The sequence below is a fragment of the Cetorhinus maximus genome, chromosome 31 (genome assembly GCF_964194155.1).
Source record: "Cetorhinus maximus chromosome 31, sCetMax3.hap1.1, whole genome shotgun sequence".
Lineage (NCBI taxonomy): Eukaryota > Metazoa > Chordata > Chondrichthyes > Lamniformes > Cetorhinidae > Cetorhinus > Cetorhinus maximus.
Window position 1 is genome coordinate 19,172,831 of NC_135909.1, and position 827 is coordinate 19,173,657.

Genomic DNA, 827 nt, shown 5'->3' on the forward strand with positions numbered 1-827 from the left:
ATTGGTGGTGTGGTAAACAGCGCGGAGGGAAGCTTTAGACCACAGGATAACACAGGCGGACTGGCCAGATGGGCAGAACACTGGTAAGTGGAACCTAATCCTGAAAAGTGTGATGTGAAGCATTTTTTGAGGACTAACAAGGCAAGGGATCACGCGATGTTTGACAGGACTTTATGAAGCACAAAGGATCAGAGGGACATTGTTGTGCATTTCCAATGATCTTTGAAGGCAGTAGGACAGGTCGATGAGGTGGTTAAGAAGGCAGATGGGTTACTTGCCTTTATTAGTCGAGGCATTGACGATACGAGCAGAGAGGTTATGTTGGAACTGTATAAAATGCTAGTTAAGCCACAGCTGGAGTACAGTGCGCAGTTCTGCTCGCCATAATATAGGAAGGATGTGATTGCACCAGAAAGGGTGCAGAGGAGACTCACCAGGATGTTGCTTAGGCTGGAGCCTTTCAGCTATGAAGAAAGAGTGGATCGGATAGGGTTGTTTTCCTGAGAGCAGAGGAGGCTGAGGGGGCGACCTGGTTGGGGTGCACAAAGTTATGAGGGGCAACGATTGGGCAGTTAGGAGGAAGTTCTTCCTTTCTTTGAGAGATCAATAGCCAGGGGGCATATATTTAAGGTATGGGACAAGTGGTACAGAGGCGATTTGAGGATTTTTGTTTCATCCAGAGTGTGGAGGGCATCTGGAACTCACTGCCTAAAAGGATGGTAGAGGCTGGAACCCTCACGGCATTTGAGAAGCACTTAGATGAACACTTGAAACGACGTAGCATACAGGACAAAAACAAAATACTGTGGATGCTGGAAATCCGAAAG